A 22,398-nucleotide genomic window follows, 5' to 3' on the forward strand; every position below is an offset into this window, starting at 1 on the left:
GCGGGGCCCACTCAGTGCGCATGTGCGCCCCTAGCTGTCGTTCAAAGCCGGCGTGCGGCGACTCTGCCAATCGGAAGCCTCCTTCCAGCCTGGCCCCGCCTTACTCGCCAGGCGTCCGGCGTCCGGCTGTCTCCAGGGCAACCGTCAGACCGCCTGTCTAAGAAAGAGGGGCCCAGCGACTTCTGGGTGTTGTAGTCTCCGGGGGCCAGAGAAACGGGAGGCGCCGGGGAACGAGAAAGGTCTCCGACGCTGGCGTTCCTGCTTCCTTTCCCCAGCCCCGCTTGCCAGGTCCTGCCACAGGGGCCGACCGGTTCGCGGGCCTTGGGGTCGGTGGTGGGGACGTCGCGGGGGGGGGGGGGGGGAACCCGTCTCTGTCACCATGGTAACACCCCCGGCTCGCGGCCCGCCTCTTGAGCGCTGACGTCACGCGCGGAGCCGGGCGAGAAGGCAGTGGGCGCATGCACCGGGGGAGGGAGGGGTGGGGCGGGCCCGTGGGAGGAGTCAGAGGGTGAGGGCGGAGTTAGGACCCGCAACTTGGCCCAGAAGCGAGCCTGGGAAGTCCATCCCCATCTTTTTCCACTTCGAGGAAACTCGGAGCTCATCAAAGTGCACCTGAAGAATTGGATATTTTCATTGTAAATTTTATTCGGCGATAATTTTACGTTTAGAGAGAGGTGGCAGGTAGAAGGTGCCCACATGGCCCTGTCCCCCAGCTTCCCCTACGTTAACCTCTCAGGACTGCAGCACCTTTGTGCAAGCCTCTCGCATCTGAGCAAGGTTATAAACTGAGCTCCAGCCCATTCCCATGGTCCCAGTCTGCCCTCCGGGTGCCCCCAAAAAGTAGGATATAAGCCAAAGCATTAATAATGGCTTTATCTGTTAAGTATTAAAATGATATTTTGTATATATTGAGTTAAATCATATATACTACTGATTCACATTGATTTCACCTGTTTGTTTTTACATTTTTCTGGCTTTTTTGAGATACAGTTGATAGATAACATTGTATAGTTTTAGGGGGTACAACATGATTATTTGATATATGTATATATTGTATATATCCATAATAAGATTAGTTACCATCTTCATCATCTCATAAAACTACCTCTTTGTGTGTGTGTGTGTGTGTGTGTCTGTGTTCAGGACCTTTACGATCTACTCTCTTAGCAACCTCGAAGCCTATAATACATATTGGTCTAATGTCATACATTACGCTCCCAAATCTTAACTCATCTATAATTGGAAGTGTGAACGTTTTGACCAGCATCATTTTACTTTTTAATGTGCCCCCTAGAAAGTTTTAAGTCCCCGTGGCTCGTGTGAGATTTTGATTGGACCCTGCTGCCCTAAGTAACAACACCCTTACTGAGAACAATGTCAGGCCTTGTGTTTGACAAATACTGTTTTACTTAAGCCTGAAAATAACCCTGTGAAGAAGGTTCCGTAGAACCTTTCGTAAGCAGACCCCACTGCTGGGTGACTCCTGGGGTAACTGAAGTTCGCATCCCCTCTCTCAGACACGGGTGGGTGTTCCGGGCGGCAGGAAGCCCAAGGCGAGCAAACTGCTTTCTAAAATGCCTGAAGGAGGCACCTGGCCCTCTCAGTCAGTGCAGCAAGTGACTCTTGATCTCAGGGTTGTGAGTTTGAGCCCCAGGCTGAGTGCAGAGATTACTTAAAATAAAATAAATCTTTAAAGAAAAAAAAAACCCAAATGGGGCACCCGGATGGCTCAGTCGGTTAAGTGTCCAGCTCTTGATACCAGCTCAGGCCATGATCTCCGAGTCATGAACCTGAGCCCCAATTGGGATCCACACTGGGTGTGGCGCCTGCTTGAGTCTCTTCCTCTCCCTTTGCCCCTCCCTCTGCTTGTGCTTGCTCATTCTCTCTCTCTCTCTCTCTTTCTCTCTCAAAAACAAAACAAAAATGTGTTAAATTCAAATGCACAAGATAGCTGCAGGAATAGACCTTTTTCTCTTGTTCTCTAGAAGATTTCTACCTTCCAATTGCTCTGTAGGAGTGCTTGTGCTTCTTCTCCTGCTTGAAGGGACAAATTGAAAACTGTAGGTCCACAGACCCACACTAAACACTAAACAAAACCTTGCTTCTCTTAGACCAAATGAGCGTACATCTGTGCGTCTTAAAGTGTTTTTAGTTGCCTATGTTTTAAAATATTTTATTTATTTATTTTACAGAGATTTATTTACAGAGCACAAGCAGGGGGAGCAGCAGAGGGAGAGAGAGAAGCAGGCTCCCCACTGAGCAGGGAACTTGATGCGGGATTCGGGGCTCGATCCCAGGACCCTGAGCCAAAGGCAGACACCTAACCGAATGAGCCACCCAGGCACCACTTCAACTGCCTATTTAAATGAACTTTAAAAAAAAAGATTTTATTTATTTAGTTGACAGAGACAGACAGAGATCACAAGTAGGCAGAGAGGCAGGTGGGGGGTGGGGTGGGGTGGGAAGCAGGCTCCCCGCTGAGCAGGGAGCCTGATGCAGGGCTTGATCCCAGGACCCCGAGATCATGACCTGAGCTGAAGGCAGAGGCTTAACCCACTGAGCCACCCAGGGACCCCTTTAATGAACTTTTTGCTGAACCAACCAATGACTGCTTCTGATCATGATGATGGGAGGGCTTCTACTCTTCAATACCCCCATCTTACAGATGACAAAATGAGGCATTGATAGACAATAACTTCCCCAAAGTTGCAATCCAGTAAGGGCTGGGAGCTGGAATTTACACTCAAGAAACCTGTCTCCTACAAACCATAAGAGACTCTTAATCTCACGAGGGTTGCGGCGGGTAGGGGGATAGGGAGAGGGTGTTTGGGTGATGGACACTGGGAAGAGTATGTGCTATGGTGAGTGCTGTGAAATGTGTAAACCTGATGATTCACAGACCTGCACCCCTGGGGCAAATAATACATTATATGTTAATTTTAAAAATTAAAAAATAAAGAAACCTGTCTCCTTGTTAGAGCCCAAGCTCTGAGCCAGGACCACGCAGACATGCTCCAATGCAATAGGGCAACGAAGTCCACAGGCTGGAGAGCTGGGAACAGCTTAATCTTGGGCTCACTCCACCTTCAGATCCCTATTTCCTCAGTCTTTGTACAAAAACAAATAAATAAATAAAAATACTTTGTGATGAGTCAAACCTGGTCAAACCCCGGCACCTTGACCTTGGACTAATCATCCCTCTGGGCTGTATTTTCTTCACCTCAGAAGCAGGCAGCCTAGCGGAAGCTCCTTGAAGGTTGTCGCCGGAACTGGCATATATGATTCTGGGCACCCTTGGCCCCCCGTGAATGGAAGAACTGAGCCTTCAGCTGCTTCAGCTAGTGTAGGTTTAATCAGAGAAACAGTGGGGGAGGTTGAGCAAGGCCAGGGAGAGCAGTCGTGGGGAGACCCCTGGTGCTCACTCACCCTGGGCCTGTTGGGACCCTCAGGGACACCTTCCCTCGGTGCCTCTGGGCAGACAGATGTCACCCTCAGAGGACCCCAGTTCTTTACCCTCCAAACTGGCCTTCTGGGGCCTATAGGCTTCTCGGGAGGCAAGACTACAGCGCAGATGAAGGACTGAACAGGGTCGAGCTGAGACGGAGTAGGGTTGCTAGAAAGAGCAGCAGGGGTCGGTCCTGAGGGAGGGGGACAGAGAGCAGAGAAAGGTAGGTGTGCCTACCAGTTGGAACACAGGGCCCTAAGTCTGAGGGGGGGCTCCTTCAGTCACTCCCAGCAGGTGTCTCCTCCTCCCGGGGGTTCTTGCCCTCAGTGGGAACGGGCCGCCCCTCCAGTTCCATATTTCACCTCACAGCTAGGCCTTCCACTCCCCTGCTTGCCAGTTACCCTTCCCATGGTGAGCTCCGTGACCACAGGGACCTCCCCTGCGGCAGCCCCTGGGTCCCCCCACCCCTTCCATCCCTGGACCTTTGGTGTTCCTGGCCCCTCTGACCACCCACCCCTCCATGCATCAGACTGCAACATCCCCATACTCTCTGTCACCCCACCCCCCATACCCTGGCCCCTCTGACCCCCAGACCCTCTGCAGCCCCCAGCTTCACTGTACCCCCAGCCGGGTACACAGGAACCTGGAGGGAGTTTGTGAGGTTTGCCCTGTGTACTGGGGCCCCCAGGATTGATCAGGTGGACTTCTTCCTCTCAGGGGGTCTCACAGTGTAGTGTAGGGGTCCACAGGCAACAGCCTCAGGGTGACTCCAGCCTCCCCCACTTTTTATAGTTTTTTTTTTAAATTGAGGTAAAATCCGCATCACATAAATTTCACTATTTAACCATTGTAACGAATCAAGGATCCATCCTGGAGTGGCTCCTTAGTACACTGAACGGAATTCCCGGGTGGCCCAGCCCTTCCACCGCTCAGCATGTACCCGAAAGAAGGGAAAACAAGGGTTCGAACAAAAAGGTGCACACAGATGTTCGAGGCACCGCTATCCACCATAGTCAGAAGGTGACAACAACCCAAAGGTCCTTCAGCTATTGGACAGATAAACAAAATGTGGTCTAGCTATCGGATGAAACGCGACTCTGCCGTAAGAAAGAACAAAGAACCGAGTCCTGCTTCCGCCTGGACGACCTGGAAGATGACCTTGAAAACAGGCTCCTAGGCAAATGAAGCCTGACACAAAGGTGTCCAGACCAAGCTCTCCCACAGGGACGCCGGGAGGTGACCAGCATTTAGGGAAATGCTCCGTAGCTGGACGGTGAAACCTGCCCCGCGCCGTGGGAGTGTTACTGTTGGTGAACACAACTCTGAGATTCTCCCATGGGCGTTTCCGAGCCCACCTGGGGTTCCCTTCTCAACCTTGAGGCAATGGGGCCAAGCCCCCCGCCCCAGTTGTGGACAAAATGCCCTTCCCGGCCATAACATACCTGATGTCCTCTTCTGTGTTGCAGTAGTGACAGTAACACTTGGGAGGTTGACGAGAAAGTGAACCAGAGACAGGAAGACACAGTTGGTCAGGGTGAGGCAGGTCAGGATCCTCCCCTCCCTTGTCCTCTACTCCTTCCTTCCTTTCTTTCCTGTCCCCCCTTTGCTCCCGCTGTGACATCCTGGGGGCTCCCTGCTCCATCAGGCTCACCTCCCACATTCTCGCCCATCTCCTAAGGGGGTGGGCATCCGGACCAGATCCCTGTCGTGGGGGCGGCTGTCCTGTGCCATGTAGGATGTCTAAGACCACCCACTAAATGCCATGGCTCCCCCTCCCCAGGCAGACCACCAACGGTGTCTCCAGATGCTGCTGCGTCCTCTGGGTGGCAAGGTTATCCCCACCGCCAACTGGAGAACCACCCAAACCCAACCCAGCTCATTGGTCCCATTTCCCTCCCCCCACCCAGCCAAGCCTCGTAGATCTGCTCCGAGGTCCTCCTCATGTCCACTCCCATCACCACGCATCCTGCCCGGGCAGCCGGGCCGCCTCCTCGCAGTCTCTCTGCTTCCCCTCTTGCCCTGATGCCATGTCACTGTCCGCACGCAGCAGCCACAGTGACCCTTCCGTACTTGGACTCAGATCTCGCAGATGGCTCTCCGCCAGACTCGGAATAAAAGCTTCCTTCTTGGCATGGTCTGGGAGGGTCCTTTGGGATCTGAACCCCCTCTGCCCCCTCCACTCCCGCACATCTTCCCTTGGTCCCTCAAGGCACGTTTTGGCCTCGGGGTCCTTGCCTTGCATGTTCTCTTGGCTCGCAACAGCTGTCCCTACAATTCTCAAGGCAGGCGGCTTCTCAGATCCCCCCGCCTTCTCTGGCAAAGGTGCCCACTGCCCTACAGGCTGCGAGAGGTTCCCTGGATTTCTTCCTTTCCTGGGGCTCCTGGCTCGTTTCCTGTCTGTCCTGCCCCTATCATGTGAGCTCTGTGGGTCCAGGGACCTCGTGGGGCCGTGTAGTCCCCAGCGTCCAGCGAGGGACCTGCTGCGTATATAAACACTTGGACACTGATGAACTGAACGACTGCTGGGCCGTGGTCTTCCAAGTCCTGACCCACGCTCTGCCCCCTTACCTCTGTTTAATGCTTAGGAAATGGCTGGGTCCTTAAGAACCTACCTTCCATGGAGAGAGACAGAGGCAGAGGCAGAGAGAAGGAGTGGACAGTAGTGTTTCATAGGATCATCTTGGGCCATGTCAGTACAGAAGGGGGTGGTTTCTATTCAAGCTTGAGGATGGAGGCTGGGGTGGAGCGGTGCCGTGGAGAGAGGCAGGGAGGGAGTGCAGGGAGGAGGGAGGAAGGAAGGGGTAAGGGAGGGCGGGAATGAGGGCTGGTTCTATTCCCAGAGGTGCTTCTCTCCTACCCCTTCGCTTGCTTGGCATCTCCTTCACGCCCTCCCTCCTCTTGCTCCGCTGTCCCCTTCCGCCTCCCCCTCCCCACTCCCTTGTAACGGGCTCCTTCTTACCCAGTCTCCTTTGTTGTAGGACACGAACAAGAAGGTGACCATCATGTAGGCACATTTTAGAATGTTCCATCTGGATCGCTTGGCTGGCGGCTTCTTGGGGGCGGTGGTGGTCAGGGAGAGCTTCTCTGGGAGGACCCGGAGGGAATGAAGCCAGCTGAAGGCTTGCCCTTCCCGCCTGGAAATCCCTGCCCTTCCCGAACTCCACACCACGTCTCCACCTGCCTGCCCCTCCAAGAGACATTTGGGTCTCCTGCTGCCGGTTCCCCCTCCCTCCGCTCGGCCCCAAGGCGCCCGCCTCACCAGCTGTCCTCCTCCTCCTTGAAGCCCTCAGCCACAAGGGTGCCAGGAGGATCTTTCTAACTTGGACCTAACCTGGTGTGCCAATGCCCCTTCCCCTCCAGCAGGCTTTCCTGCTCTTCTCACTCTAAACATTTTAGCAGAGTGTAACATACAGAAAACCTCCGATTTTTTCGACTGTGTACACAGCAACGTCTCCCTAAGAGCCATCTGACCCCGGGAGTATGTCTTTGTCTGTTTTTGTGGGAAGTTTGTTAGATTACAGACTCGGTTTCTTTGACAAAGCATTATTCAGATAGTCCAGCCTTCTTTTGTTTCACTTTTGGTCCTCACCTGTTTTCTTGGGATTTTGTCTACACTTGCCATCTTACTAGCATAAGGTCTTTCAAACTATCCTCTTATTATTCTTTTAATACCTGCAGGATCCCTCCCTCCTCATTTTGGTGATTGTTTCTCCTGTTTTTATCTGTTTCTCATCAGCAATACTAGAGAACTACATTTTTATCAGACTTTTCCAAAGGACCGGCTGTTAGCACTGTTGATTACTAGTGTACATTTTTTTCGTTGGCTTTTTTCACTTCCTTTATTCTGCTTGGGTTTAATCTCATTCTCTTTTTCGAACTTCTTTAAATAGGTACTCAGATCATTGGTTTTCTGCGTTTCCACCTTCCTTCCCTCCTTTCTCTTAATGTACACATTTATGATTATAAATTTCTCTCTGAGCAAAGCTTTGTCGGGGTGCCGGGGTGGCTCAGTTGGTTAAGCGTCTGACTTCGGCTCAGGTCATGATCTCAGGGTCCTGGGATCGAGCCCCATGTCCAGCCCCTCATCACACTGGGTCCTGTGCTCAGTGGGGAGTCTGCTTGTCCTTCTCCCTCTTCCCCTCCCCCACTCATGCTCATGTGCTCTCTGATATAAATAAAATCTTTTTTGGGAAAAAAAAAAGCTTTGGGGCACCTGGGTGGCTCAGTTGTCCAACTCAATTTTGTCTCAGGTCATGATCTCAGGGTCCTGGGATTGAGCCCCACATCGGGCTGCCTGCTGAGCAGGGAGCCTGCTTCCCCCTCTCTCTGCCTGCCTCTCTGCCGGCTTGTGCTCTCTCTTTCTCTGTCAAATAAATAAAATATTTAAAAAAGAATAATAAACAATAAATGATTTCAATCTGAAGTTGACTGAGGCTTGTTTTGTGAACAAACGTGCAGCCAATTTCGGTAAGGAAAGTAATCCCACATTCCCTGGAAAGGCTGTGCATTCCCCTGGGGTTGGGTTCAGCATTCTTTCCATGTCAGTCATGTCATGTTTGCTCGTCGCTCTCTAGACGTTCCATAGGCAGTTTTATCTACCTGTCCTGTCACCTGTTGCGAGAGGTGTCCAAGTCGCCCACTATGTCATGGTTGCCTCTATTTCTTCTTGTTGTTTGCCCTGCTTTTCCTTTTATGCAAAAACTAGCTGTTGTGTGAAAACAGATTGAGAACTGGCGTATTTTCCTGGTGTATTAATCTCTTTCTCGATTTCAGCATCCCTCTTCGTCCCTCGGAACACTTCTTGACTCCAAACCAGCAGTGTCTGGTGTCAGAATCGTATGCTGGCTTCCTTTTACTTCAGAGACTTATGTCTTATGGTAGGAGTCTCCTTACTTTCCTTTCAAATTCTCCGTCTCTCTCTTATAGATTTTTTTGTGGGAGGGAGAAGTTAAAAACGTTCTCTTTGTCTGTGGTTTTAAACTATTTTGTGGCAAGGTTCCTAGAAGTAGTTCCTTTATAGTCATTCCTCTTGGGGTTCTCAGAACTTTTTTTTTAAGATTTTTTTTTTTAAGTAATCTCTACCTTCAGCGTGGGTCTCGAACTCATGACCCAAGATCAAGAGTTGCATGAGTTTCCAACGGAGCCCTACCAGATGCCCCTCTCAGAACTTTCAAAAATCTGTTGCTTGATGGTTATTTTTTTACCAAAGTGCAAAATTCTTAGCCATTAACCCTTGACATATCACTTCAGCTTCATTTTCTCTCACTTCAGCTTCTTAAATTCTCAATTTGCGTATGTAGCAGCTTTCACTGGGTCTAAGTCTTGTGTGTGTCTTTGTGTATTTTCTACTCATTTATCCACCGTGGTTCACTTTGAGTAATTCCCTTTGACCCGTTCTCTAGCTCCCTGATCGTGCTCTTGGCTGTTACAACCAAACCCTGAATTCGTCATTTCAGTTACATACTTTCAGTTCTGGAATTGCCATTTGACTATTTTTTTTTAATAAACTATAACTCTCTGGTGAAATTCTTCATCTAATTTGTGAACTTAATAACAGCAACCTTTTTTTTAAGTGCTTCTGGCCATTATCTGGACCACCCGGAACCTCACTTTTCTTGCCCGGCTTCTTCTTTCTCAGTTTTCGGCCATGCAGCCCTGACACGGGGACTGACATGTCACTTCCAGGGGAACAGGAGTGGGTCCGACGCCTACTTCAGTGTGCTGGGTCTCCTTGGCACCCGTGAGCAGCACAAAGGAGCAGGGTGGCCCGAGGGCTCTGGCTGCCCTTCGCACCGACACCTTCACGGGCACAGACGTCCAGCCCGTGCTTACCTAGAGGCTTCTCTTCTTGCAGCTTTTTTGGAAACTGGGAGGAAGGAACTCACTGTCCTCGGGGCAGGAAAATGTGCAAATGCACGACTTACCTCCTTCCTTGCAACCGCTTGTTTCTTCTAAAAGTGAACAAAGAGGAGAAAGAGGAGAAGAGAAAATCATCAAGGAAGCATGAAAGGGAGAGAAGCAGTGCCTCTGGGTGCCTCAGATGGGGAGGGGAGGGGATGCTGTGGCCTCCTCAAGGCCGGTGGTCCCCAGGCACTCGCCTGCCTCTTGGCCTTGGCCCATTCTGTTCCCTGTGCCTGGAACACCCTTGGCATGGCCGGCAGCAAGGCAGTCGACCCGGCTCCCTGCTGAACTGTCACTTGCCCTCAGCTCCCGCTAGAAACCTGTCAACCTCTCCCACACTGTCTTTCCTTCTCCCTCTCTCCTCCGTGTCCACAGGACTCACCCACCTCCAGCAGACAGCTCACCTCCTTCCTTTACTCATAGTGTTCAAATGCAAGCTCACGCAGGCACCGATTTCTGCCCGTTTGGTTCCCTACTCTTTCCCGGCTCCTAGAGCCGGACTTGGCCCAGAGGAGCTAGTCTTCATCAGCATTTGCTAGAGGAACAACTAAAACGTTGAACCACTCATGATGGGAGCCACAAAGGTGAGAGGGGGAGTGCAAGGTTCGGTGATCTCTAAATTTCTCTTCCAACGCTGAGAAGAGGAGCTAAGAGCTCTGTGTTTCGGTGCACGGGGGTGAAGGCAAACAGAAGGGCCAAACGGCTCCGGCACTACTCACCGTTCAACACCTGGAGGCTGAGCAAACCTACGGAAGACAGCACCAACTGAGCACCGCGAGAAGCGGCATGAACAGTGCCCTCGGGTCCCCAGTCCAACAAGCTCAACACAAGCTCCCTCTCCTCCAGGAAGCCCTGCTGGATTCCAGGCACCTCCCTCGGGACATGGATCCCTACTGCCTTATAACCATCGTCTCCCCCAACAGACTACGAGTTCGCTCAGACGTGCGAGCGTGTGGGGTTCATCTTCGGGGTTCCCACCACCCTGTAGGGTCCTGGCACATATCCTGGCACATGCCAGACAAGCTTCCCATCGAAACCCCCCCCCCCCCCGCGTGCTCGGAGTGGGATTCTTACCTAGGATCTCTGGTGTCGCCCATGCAGGGTAAACGGTGTCCGGGAGGCAAGCCATGGGGGCGGACAAAGTCCAGAGTGTTGAGTCCGAGAGTCATGAGAGACGAGGCCGTAAGGAGGAAACATCACCATCACCAGATCAGAAGGTGGGGGCACTGGGAGCCCATGAGATCAGAGCCCAGGGTGGGGGGTGTGGTGATCAGTTAGGACTTGGCAGTGAACAGGGGAGACCATCCAAAGCCTTGTTGTCTGGGTCGGGGGGAAGCAAACGGCTAAAGACACCTGCACTGGATTGGGGTTAAGCTGAGAAGGCAGCCACCAGCCCTCCCCTTATAGTTAGTGTCCCTGTGTTGTAAGTCCCTCGCAGACTTTGGATGAAAAATGCTGACTTTGCGAAGACGTGGGGGAGGACAGAGCTTGATACCTGAAAGGTGCCACCTCCGGGGCCCTGCATTTGGGAAATTCTTACTGGATTTTCATTACTATCTTCACCATCCTCACCATATCATCGCCATATCCCCGAGGTGAGGAGGGAGGTTGGTTCCCATAGGACACCCCACCTTTTTGAAAGTCAAAGTAGGACAGCTATTTTTTTCAAGTCCCTGGATTTTAAATAAATTTCCCTAGAGATGATCCGTGGCTAGGAATGGACCCCTTAGCAGAGACAAGAAAGGGAACAAAGCTGGGGGAGGGGGACAACGTGGAATCAGAATCTTACTTTTCAGTACTGCTGAGATGCAGGCAGCAAGAAGGCGAACACCCAGTAGGGGTCGTTGGGCACCGACAGAAACAGAAAGGAGGGGACCGAGGTGTTAATGGCTCCTTCTTAGCTCACCCCACCCTGATGGTTCCCAAAGAGACCCTTCCCTAGGAGGGAAAGGAGGGGATCCCCCAGATTTCATGGGACGCTCTGGGGTTGCTTCTACTACACTTGTGGGTTGCTTCTACTACACAACTCTGCAGGTTGCTTCTACTACACTTGTCCCCTTTGGAGACACATCTGTCCAGGTGGCCAGAAGCTGCAGGTACCCGAGGAGATGGGGGGATTCACCCCCCAGAGATTAGAAAGATTATCAGCAAAGGATCCCCTTGATCCATTTTACCTCATTTCTCTGCTGAGGGTCAGGAAAGAGTGGCTGTACCTCTTACATGTAACTCAATATGTCCTTGAATTCTGGGGCAGTGGTCCTCGGGTTTTGAGACTCTGATAAAGTCTGGGGACCTCATATGCATATGTGCTCACATACCCGGTCATACCTGCAGCCTCAGACCCACCCAAGTCCCAGGCACCCAATCCCGATGATCCCCACAGCCTCGAGGGGTAGGTGGACCCTACAGCTCATCCCGAGCCTCCCGCAGAGGTGGGGGCAGTGGGTGTAGACTGAGACCCCCCCAGCGGAGGGTCTCTCTCAACCTGGGCCCTAAATCGAAGAGAGCAATTGAAAGACCCCCTTCTCTTTCTTGTTTCCTATACTTCATAGCACCCAAACACACTCCAATGACCCCTAAAAAAAGAAAAATAACTCACTTTTCACTGTAGGGTGCAGCAAAAACCAGAAGTCAGGAAGTCAATATGGAAAAGAGTGAGCAAGAGAGTAAGACCACATTAACAGCGCCCCAAGGACACGCCATTATTCCTTCATTAAATAACCTTAAAATCACTTTCAACTTTTTATTGCATACTAATTAGGAACTCACAAAATATTGCAAAAATAGTATACCCAGGGGTCCTCTGTGATGGCCGTCCAGCTTCTCCCAGTGGCGGCATCTTATGTAACCAGAGGACATTGTCAAAACCAGTAAATTGATGTGAGCACTATGCCAGTATTCAGACAGTAGAATGGGCTCAGATCACCAGTTTCCTTGTGTACTCTTTTTAAAAACATTTTTGTTTTATTGAATCCTCATCTATCTCATAGCCATAGGGAAGCCATCTTAAAATAACACGGACATCATAACCTTGCTTTATGAGTGAAAGAAGGGAGACCCACACGGTCACCAAGGGCGTTTAGAAGAGCCACATGGTGACCCAACACAGGTGGGTACCAGGGATTCACCATTTCTCCACCTGAAGGGGAGAGTAGAGGTGGGACTTGGGACTAAAGATTGAGGGGAACGCACCACTTCTTTATCTGTCCACTTGACCCCCATAAATTATGATGGGCCCCACGAAACAATCTCCTTGCATAATTAGTATGCAATAAAAAGTTAAAAGACGGACAAACCCTGGCCTCAGAGGAGGAGGGGAGAAGCTCCCTTTCCCACGCCATCTCCCCCGGAGTGGTTCACCACCTGGCGGCTGCACGCAACGCCTGAGCATCTCTAATGGAGTCTGTTTCTACCGACTGTGCTCCTGGCCCCAGGCCAATGTCTAAAGGCCAGGGTCTGGACCAACCCTTTCCCACGTATTTTAAGGAATTTCAAGGCCCAGAGAGGGTTACAAGAATGTAATCCCAAGGACACAGTACTCACTTTCTTCTTCTGTCCTGTCTGGAGGGGAGAATGCAGGCAGCCGGGTCCCGATGGAGGCACGGGGTAGAGAAAGAAATGGGCATTAAGACTGGGAGCCTAGATGACGGCAGGCACATGTCCCTGACTGGTCAGAAGAGAGCAGAGGCAAAGGACCCCTGGAGATGAGGCCAATGAAGGCTTGGACTCCATTGTGCAGTCAGTGTCTCTCCCACAGATCTGGATGGAGCTTCTACGGTGTTCAAGGCGCGAGGACACATGGACGGCAAAGCAGACAAGGTCCTGGAGCTCAGGGAGTCAAGTCAGAGAAGCAGTGACAAGGGCCATCTATGGTGCAGGAGCCGGGAAGCGTGTCTGGGTGAACCTGAGGGGTGCAGTGGGAACCTGTAGGGGGTGTGGTTGCTGACCTTGTGGGGGCGCCAGGGAAGGCATCTCAGAGGCACTGTCCCTGTGTCTGAGACCTGAAACATGAGTAGGGTTAATCGCGGGAGGACTTTGGAAGCGGGGACAGCAATGCAACCCAGGCAGAGGGAACATCGAGGGCATGGTGCTGGGCAGGAGGGAGCCTGGCCATTTGGAAGAATTTTGACGGCCTAAGAGTGCGGGGAGCTAGACGACACAGAGCCCTGCAGGTGAGCTGAAGGCCCTCAGACTCCATCCTAACAACAGGGATGCAGCATTGCAAGATTTGGACCCTTGTCCAGGTCCCAGCTCTACCCCCACTGGCTTTCTGACCCGCAGCAACGTGCCCCACCTCTCCACGCCTATGTCCTCATCATAAAAATGGAATTCTAACAGGATGACCAGCCATTCTAGCTTGCCTGGGACCAAAGGGGAGACGTTCCCAGGAGAGAGTCCCTCCTTGGGACTCGTTACTTGCAGACACGAGCGGATTTCTCCTGGGACCCAAAGGCAGGGAGTCCTCCCCTGCTGACGAACCTGCTCTCTCCAAGCAGCACGGCCAGTGAAGAGGGGTCTGGAGTCCGGAACCCACAGAGTATGGACTGGGCGGCGTTGGCAGCTCTGCCAGCTCCCCAGCACTGAGTGGTTTGTATATTTTGTCTCAATGTCATAGGCACTAGCCCTGGTTTGTGGGAAGAACACAGACTTGTCCCTTTTTCACTCGGCAGGTAAGGAGTGGAGTGGGTTGGAGCTCCAGCCACATCTGCTTCTGGAAGGCCAGCTCTCACCCCCTCTTCTGGGCATCTGGGGCCATAGACATCCCCTGGGAAGTGGGGTGTGAGCCCTCGGTGATGGCCAAAGAGGTCTCGGGGCGGAGAGCAGCCTGGGGGGTCGAGTGGGGAGCCGTTCCCCTCACCATTCCCCGGAAGATGTTGCTGGCTTGTCTCTCACCTGCCTCCAAAGTTCTTTCTACCAAAGTAGGGAGAACAGGCTTCCAATGAAGTCTCGATAGAGACCAGCGTCGTGTTAGAATTCACTAACATTTTATTTTCATTATATGTATTTTTTCACAGCGTCTGCTTATAATGAACGGTGCTGGCTTTCTACTTTCTCATGTGGTGTCTTGTTTCCTTTTCGAGTTTTTCTCTGTAGGTAAAAGAACTGAGTTCGTTTAAAGAAAAATATAAGTGGTACTAGGGCCGATACATGAATGTGGGAGGAACTCCCACCGTGTCCTGTCTCCCTGTTTGTACAAAATGAGGACCCAGGTTTTCCAGCCATCCCAGCATCGAAAATCAAGAAGTTAGAGAATTCCCTGTGCATTCTTGTTGGCCGTTGGTGGGAGTGTGAATGCATTCAACCTCTGTCCCCATTTTAGATGCCTGTGCCCCGGACCCAGCTGGTTCCCTGTTAGGAGTTTCTCTCACACATAAGACAATGCAAACACGGGAAAAGCAAGAAAATCGAAGGAGAGCGAGCATGTTGTAGCATAAACATGAACCGAAGCAGAGAGGAAATGAAGATAAGAGGGAAACAAAAGTTCTGTGACCAGGAGACTCATTAAATTACACCAGAGTGAGTGAAATATTGTTCAGGTGTTTGAACGAAAGAGGCAAGTTCTGCTGAAAGGCATAACATTTTTAACTCAAAAAGCTGAGGGTAACCATATGTATGTATGATTGTTTCTGGCAAGAACACACCAGAGACCCGACAGACTCAGGAAGGGATGAGGAGAAGATTTCTGTCATTGATTTTATGTCCTCTCGACTTCTCCCACGTGCATCTACTAGATTTATAATGTCAAAAATCTACAGCCTAATAACTATAGTGTAGAGTCCCAGCTCTGCCATGCAGGAATGAAAAATTTCCATCACCTTAAAATTCAAAGAAGCACGATGGGACAGGATGCTGTCAGAATGGCTCTTCCCAATAAATGAATAAATAAAACACGTATTTAAACAAATAAGTAAATGACTCCATCCGTAAGTCCGCATAACCTTGTAGACAAGAGAAGGGGAACACCAGAAAGGGTACGGGTTTCCCACTTACCATCCGTTGACAATCTGGTCATCATACCTGACGAAGAAGATACACCCCACAGTAAGCAAATATGAACAAAGAAATAGTCCTAATAAATGGATTTCCCCAGCTCAACAGATTGAACAACTTCCCTTCTTTGGGAAGTATGGCTACGGTGTCTCAGGCACGATCTAAGGTTTCCCTCAACATCCCCACCACCCCCTTTCCCCATCATCACTGGCAGGCATCCCTTGTCTCTAATATCATCTCTGTTTATTCTTCTCTGTTCTCTGCCAGTTCTTAAAGGGGGGGCACGTCTGATCCCTCTGGCCCAGGAATGAGGAGATGCTCAGAAATTCATGCTCCAAGTCTCCCACCAAAGCTCACAGTCCAAAGCCATCACGAGCATGGAAGGGACTTACTTAGGATTCCTGAAGCCGCCATCCAGAAGAGTCAGCATGTGGTGGTCAAGGTCACAGATGTGGTACAGAATGGCAGGGTCATGGAAGGAGCCCCAGGTAGAAAACCAAACATAAAATGAGATGGTGGGGGTCAGGAACAGGCTGGGGAGTAGAGTCCACAATGGGTGGTGCTGGGCAGGTGGGGGCTGTGACCCAGAACCCTGGGGGAGGCTGGAGTCTTTGCATTTGGTGTTGGAAGGAACCGAAGTGAGCTGGGGAATGGTCATGGATCACCTCTCCGCCATGCTAGGACTCAGATTTAGCTGCTTGGCCTGATGGCTTTCCTTCAGCCATATGGAAACTATGAAAATGTGCTCAATTTCTGGGCAGCTGGGTTTGATTGATTGGCCAGGGGGAGAGGAGAGAGGAAGGGGGGTGATATTTTGTTTTCCTCAAGATACTCTAGTACTCGATTTTGTACTTTTCTAGAGTAGAAACTAGGCTGTAGACAGACAGGAGAAGAAAGACCCACTGAAGTGCAGCAGAAATTAACCCTGTCGGACACACACAGCCAAACCAAGGGGAGGCGGGTGGGCCAAGAGTCTTACCTTTCAGCACTGTTGGTGGGCAACCCCCAGGAAGGAGAAGACCAATGGCAGCCAGCGGAAGTCGTTTTCCCAATAAAGTTTCAGAAAGAATATGAAATCAATCAAGTCATGCTTCATACCTCCTTGTACCCCATAGGTCCCCAGATAGAATAAGGAAACAGATTGAAAGCTGGGACCCATCCTAAGAGCCCTGGACCCCTTTGGAGACTCATTTATCCCAAAGTCAAAGAACCCCAAGGATACCAGTTATCAGTTATCGGGGGCAGACAACTCCCCCTCCACCAGGGTTTTGGGAGGGTTGCAGAAGAGGGCTCTTTCTCTGTAACAACCAGTTGTCATCTCCACTTCTCAGCAGAGACCAAGAAGGTTAATACTCAGAAAAAAGAGGAGCTTCTCCACTCTGCACCGTGTTTTTCTCGACTAAAACCCACCAAATGAATATGTGCAGTCTATTCTAATCCAGCTATACTTTTTAGAGCAGAAGGTCACGGATCCTACTGAAAGTCTGATCAAAGCTGTAAGGTCCACGTTCCCAGGAAACCACACCAATTCTCAATCCTCTGTCTGTCTCTTGCACACTCAGTTTTACACGTGATTGCAAAGGCTTGTTGACCTCCCCGAAGCCCACCTATTTGCCCCCTGGGATCTGTGGATTCTGGGTTTGGAGCCTGAGTCAGGACTGAGAGCCTCTCCCGGAATCTGTTCTGGGTGATCATGGTGGTCAACACTTTTGCCTATTCTTTGCACCTCTTCTTGGGTTGAAAGTCTCCCTAGTTAGGTAGGGGGAAAGTGGTAGGACTTACTTACATTTTACTGGAAGGGCAACAGAACCAGGAGTCAGTGGGTTGATGTGGAAAATAAAAGCAAAGGAGAGAGTAGGATTAATGCTAACATTATCCATCTCAGTTAATGTCTTTATGCCTTCATGGAGCATTTGTGTCTTTACTGCCTACCAGTCTTCCCTGCCCCCAAGACAAAGCCTGTGTGCCAGACCCAAGTCCCACCTTTCCCCAGCATTCCCTGAGGGTTTTCACATAGGAAGGAATCTGAGAGGAGCTAGATATGGGGGTTACATATGGGAGCTAGCTTGGGGGTTACACAGTTCTTACTTTTTTCTTCAATGGCGACTGGAAGCAAAAGTGTTAGCCATCCAGATTCCAACAGGAGCAGGAAGTAAGGAGAGAATTCAGCATTAGATAACTGTGTTGCTCAAGGAGACTGATAACCCACCCACCATGCGTGTCGATAATCTACTCAGGTCCACCTGTCACCCTTCCATCATTCACCCAACCGACATTCATTTGGCACACACAAACATAGCGTGTCCCTAAGAGACTTTGTGGTCGTCACCCTCCCACCCACCAAAAAGTAACGTTATTTTTCGTTAATAAAATAAACACCCATGCATTCACAGTGATATAGATGAATACTTGAATAAGTAAATGGAACACATTCCTCACAGAAGAATTCCAATGAAAGAACAAGAGAAACAGAGAATCACCACGGAGTGAATACAACGACGGTGATGGACTTTGCAGGCAAGACCCACCAGTGGGCGCCATAGCTGGTCGGTGAACGTTTAAGGAGAAAGGGTATTTGCACGGTCTCCAGTTGTCTCCTTCAGGACACTCATTAGTTACAAGGGGAAACAGTTACTGGACCGTGGAGAACCCTAGCAGACACACCACAACCAAACGGTCCAGCTTACTATCTCAAGTAAAGAGACACATCGACGCACCCCTTCCGTGCCCTTCCTGCCCCAGACGTGCCCCAAACAACATAATCGTGAGACAACCTCACACAAGTTCAGACTGAGAGACATTCTTCAGAATATCTGACCAGGGCTCTTCTTTGAAAGTGTCAAGGTCGTGAGAGGTTGGCCAACTCAGCCATGAGTTGTAAAGACTAAGGCAAGAGTGAGGAGATGGGATGACTCGGGCAGTGTGGGATCCTGGATGGGATCCTCAGATAGAAAAGGGACATTTGTGGGGAAACTAGTAAAACTGGAACAGGTTCTATAATTTAGGTGGTAGTTTTGTAATGGTGTCAAGGTCCTGGTTATCGTCACTGTGCTGTGACTGGGTGAGATGGTAACGTGAAGGGAGGTGGGGAGGAGGGTATTTGGGAAGTCTAGTTTTGTGACTTTTCTGTATGTCTCAAATGACTTCAAGAAAAAGTAAAAAAAAAAAAATCAATTGCTCTGCAGAACTGTCCCATCTCAGTTAAGGGCAGCCCAATCATCCAGCTGCAAAAGATAGGAAATGAAATGAAATGAAAAATAAAATTATAGGAGTCTTTCTTCACTTCTGTCTTTCCCTAATCCTGGTTCCCGCCCAATGTATTCTTCATTAGGACCAAGATTGATCATTTAAACACACACACACACACACACACACACACACACACTCCCCTACCTGACACTCTCTTTCTGACAGCCTTGTAATAGCCACATCTTAATCTGACCCACAAGAGCCCCCGTGTGCAGGTTTCTGCCTCCTCTCCATTCTTACTTGTGACATCCCCACCCACCTTGTCCCTCTCCCCATCCACCATGCTCCAGACACACAGGTTGCTCTCAGATCTATGAAGGAACCCAGTGCCTTCCTGCCCCAGGGCCTTTGCGCATACCCCCCCCCGGACTGTCTCCCTAACTCCGGCTGGCCAGCTCGTACCCACCATTGGCATCTCCCCTCAAAACGTCATTTATCCAGAGAGCCCTTCTCTCGATGTCCACGCTGGGAAGTGCTTATTTGTGTAACATGAGAATTCTCAGAGGATGGGACTGTGTCTGTTCTTTTCACCCACTGCATTCCCAGCATCGCGCACAGGGAACAAGCCGGAAACTCAATGCATGTCTGTGCAGCAAATGAGGCGATAGGAACTCAGCTTTGTGATGAGACCCAAGTGCTCTTTCCAACAGGTGGCATCCTTACATGGTAAAGATCTGGGGTCTCACTAGAGCTCCGTGACCATAGGAATGTCCACTCCCAGGCACTACACAAACATAACCACATCAATGACACACAGAAGGCCGGCGGACTCGAGATGCTCATGATGCCCTTTGGTCCAACGAGGATGGACACTTACTCAAGCAGTGTCTCCCCGCCAAAGGCACCAAGAGCCCGTGACAAAACCAGATTCAGATGCCAGTCTGTCTCCAGGGCAGGGCTCTGGCAGGGCTGCTGGCTTACAGGGCTCACCCACTCTCCCATCTCCTACGGGGAACCGGGAAAAGAGGGTGTCTACACCTGATGCCAGCAGGAGTCTGGTCGGACTGCTGGAGACCGTCTGGAGCCAGCCCTGCCCTGCCCACTGCAAGCAGAAAGGCAGAAGAGATGGGGAGTGGGAGCAGACGTCACCTTCACGGGGAATGCAGGCTCCGGCCAGTCCCAGGGAAAGCAGAATCAGCAGGGGCGTCCGTAGAAACAGCTCGCACCTGCGCATGGTGGGGCAAGATGTGGGGTGGACGTTCTCCTTCCAAGACAAACAGGACTCTGGTCACCCGTTGCCCTCCCAGACTCCCAGGGCCCAGCTCCCTTCCCACGCATGCCCTTTCCCGCCCAGGAGGCTGGCAGGTACCCAGCCCCGGGCCCCTGCAGCCCGCTGCTGAGGCGGGAGCTGCCTTTCCTACCCGCCTTGCTTATTTATCTTAAAGAAACATTGTAGATAAAGAGCCCAGTGCGAAGCTTGACATCCTGCTTGTCTCCTGTTACTCAAAGGCTCTTGAGCTGAGTCATTTTTAAACAGTTGGTCGGGGAAGACGAAAAATACTATCCTGTGGCAAGTGGAATTCTAGCTTCCGCAAAGAACATTTTATTGGAACACAGCCCGTTCCTCCGTGCCCTGCGCGAGGGCTTTCCTGTTCCAACGGCGGAGCAGAACAGCTGTGACCCAGACCTTCTGACCCACACAGCCAAAACCAGCCACGATCGGACTCTTGACGGAGAAGTGTGCCAACCCCGTCCTGGACAAGTCGTAAGTTTCCAAAAACAACACCACAAGCAAACAAGAACACCTCTCCTACTTCTGCCCAGAGATAAAAATTATTTTCACATCCTTGTGCATTTCCGTGTGCCTAACACCCACTGGCCATGTGCCCTGAGCAAGTTACTCAACCACTTTGTGTCTCAGCTTCCCCGTCTATAAAATGGGGATATTGCTATTCTCAACCTCATCGGTGTGGAGATTAGTTGTGCGTATATCTTTAAAACACACAGGATGGTGCAGATCGTCTCTGTGCATGTATCAATAATACAATATATGGACAAATCATGATTGTACATACATTTAATACACGATATACGTGATATGCATGCATACCTTTTTTTTTTAAAGATTATTTATTTATTTATTTATTTGACAGACAGAGATCACAAGTAGGCAGAGAGGCAGGCGGGGGGTTGGGAAGCAGGCTCCCTGCTGAGCAGAGAGCCCGATGCGGGGCTCGATCCCAGGACCCTGAGATCATGACCTGAGCGAAGGCAGAGGCTTAACCCACTGAGCCACCCAGGCGCCCCGCATGCGTACCTTTTTAAAAAGGTTTTATTTATTTCAGAGAGAGAGTGAGAGCAGGGGGAGGGGCAGAGGGAGAGGGAGAGAGAGAATCCCAAACAGGAATCCCAAGTGGTGAGCATGGAGCCCAAAGGAGGTTCGATCCCACGACCCTGACACCATGACCTGAGCTGAAACCAGGAACCAGACACGCAACCAACTGAGCCCCCCAGGTGCCCCCTTGCATGCATATCTCAAGAAGTGATCATTTGGGCACCTGGGTGGCTCAGTGGGTTAAGCCGCTGCCTTCGGCTCAGGTCATGATCTCAGGGTCCTGGGATTGAGCCCCGCATCGGGCTCTCTGCTCAGCAGGGAGCCTGCCTCCCCCGGCCCCTGTGCCTGCCTCTCTGCCTACTTGTGATCTCTCTCCGTCAAATAAATAAATAAAATCTTTAGAAAAAAGAAGTGATCATTTCCTGCATAAAATATTCAAAGTGCTTTATTCTTCATGCACAGTGTGCACTGAGCACTTCTCCAAGGCTTCAAACATTCATTAACTGTAAAGTTTTATGAGCAAAACTTTGAAATTTTTCATCATAAAAATAAAGCATATTTATTTATAAGTTTACTTATAAGTAAATGAGGCAGAGGGGATTTTCAGTATTACCCTGCAATGGTGGGTGTATGACAAGCATTTATTAAAATCCACAGAAATGCACAACAGGGAGTAAACTCTAATGTAACCATAAACTCCAGTGAATAATAAAGTATCAACATTCATTCATCAGTTGTAACAAATGTACCACGCTAGTTTAAGATATTAATTATAGAGGACACTCTTGGTGTCCAAGATCAAGGTGACAGCAGTTGGGGGAGGGGCCCCCTTTGCCTGCAGGCAGCTGCCTTCTTGTGTCCTCACCTGACAGGGAGCACAGGGAGGGAGCACACTGATCCCATACTTGAGGGCTCCAGCCTTGTGACCTAATCACCGCCCCACGTCCTCACCTCCTAATAGCATCCCGCTGGGGATTAGGATTTCAACGCATGAATTTGGGTCCACAGCACCTGCAGATATTCAGAGAGGCACTGTTTGTAAAAGCCAAAAAGTGGAAGAAACCCAAACATCTGCAGATGGGTGAACGGATAGGCAAATGTGGTCTGTCCATCTGCTGGGATGTATTTCCCTGGGAAGGTAAAGAAGTCCTGCCATGTGCCACAACATAGAGACACCTGAAAACAAGCTTAGGACAAGCAGCCCGCACAGGAGACCGCATCGTCGGTGACTCCATTTATATGAACATCTGGAATAGACAAATCCCTAGAGACAGAAATGGTGGTGGCTGTCACCAGGGGCAGGGGCAGGGAGGAGGGGGGTGAGTGTTGAATGATAATGGGGTCTCCTCGGGGCGATGAAAATGTTTTCAAATTCGGTACAGGGGACGGTTGCACAATGCTGTGACTGTGCTAAGCATCATGGAATTGTGTATTTAAAATCATTAACTTTAGGGTTAGGCGTCTGACTTGGGCTCAGGTCGTGATCTCAGGGTCCTGGGATGGAGACCCGCATCAGGCTCCCTGCTCAGTGGGATGT

At 50.6% G+C, this 22,398-nt stretch overlaps 1 long non-coding RNA gene across 1 annotated transcript; it reads right to left on the bottom strand.

Moving 5' to 3' along the window:
* Window positions 1–3,592: 3,592 nt before the first annotated feature.
* Window positions 3,593–6,594, bottom strand: LOC116861774. Its single transcript, XR_004381537.1, has 3 exons — window positions 6,405–6,594; window positions 4,888–4,925; window positions 3,593–3,638 (listed from the first exon to the last, which is right to left on the bottom strand). It is a non-coding gene; the product is annotated as an uncharacterized LOC116861774 (long non-coding RNA).
* Window positions 6,595–22,398: the final 15,804 nt, after the last annotated feature.

This window comes from Lontra canadensis, unplaced genomic scaffold (genome assembly GCF_010015895.1).
Source record: "Lontra canadensis isolate GAN:19392208 unplaced genomic scaffold, GSC_riverotter_1.0 scaffold206, whole genome shotgun sequence".
NCBI classification, from domain to species: domain Eukaryota; kingdom Metazoa; phylum Chordata; class Mammalia; order Carnivora; family Mustelidae; genus Lontra; species Lontra canadensis.